Genomic DNA, 1001 nt, shown 5'->3' with positions numbered 1-1001 from the left:
GACGAGGCATGATGTCTCCAAGGTACGGAAAACAGTCGAAAAAACGGAAAATAACAGAGCTGATTTGACTCGGTGTTTGTAATGTGTTTGAGAAAATGGCGGATTGCTTCGTCATCGCTCCGAGAGCGAATATTAGAAAGGCGTTTAATTCGCCAAAATTCACCCATTTAGAGTTCGGAAATCGGTTAAAAAAAAAAAGGTCTTTTTTCTGCAACATCAAGGTATATATTGACGCTTACATAGGTCTGGTGATAATGTTCCCCTTTAACGCCCAATTCCAACCCTTGATGCTGAGTGCCAAGCAGGGAGGTAATGGGTCCCATTTTTATAGTCTTTGGTATGACTCGGCCGGGGTTTGAACTCATGACCTACCGATCTCAGTGAAGACACTCTAAAACTGAGCAGGTCGACTGGGCATTGTACAAAACGGGTTATTTTCTGGCGCATTTAAAATTCAATAAATCCGCATCAGCAATCAAAACTAGAGATGTCCGATAATACCGGCCTGCCTATATTATCGGCCGATAAATGCTTTAAAATGTAAAATCGGAAATTATCGGTATCGTTTTTTTTATTATTATAAGTATCTTTTTTTTTTTTTAATAATTAAATCAACATAAGAAACACAAGATACACTTACAATTAGTGCACCAACCCAAAAAACATCCCTCTCCCATTTACACTCATTCACACAAAAGGGTTGTTTCTTTCTGTTATTAATATTGTGGTTCCTACATTATATATCAATATATATCAATACAGTCTGCAAGGGATACAGTCCGTAAGCACACATGATTGTGCGTGCTGCTGGTCCACTAATAGTACTAACCTTTAACAGTTAATTTGACTCATTTTCATTAATGACTAGTTTCTATGTAACTGTTTTATATTGTTTTACTTTCTTTTTTATTCAAGAAAATGTTTATTTATCTTATTTTATTTTATTATTATTTTTAAAAAGGACCTTATCTTCACCATACCTGGTTGTCCAAATTAGGCAT

This window comes from Nerophis lumbriciformis, linkage group LG22 (genome assembly GCF_033978685.3).
Source record: "Nerophis lumbriciformis linkage group LG22, RoL_Nlum_v2.1, whole genome shotgun sequence".
Taxonomy (NCBI): Eukaryota; Metazoa; Chordata; class Actinopteri; order Syngnathiformes; family Syngnathidae; genus Nerophis; species Nerophis lumbriciformis.
Note: the sequence above shows the minus strand (reverse complement) of the source record.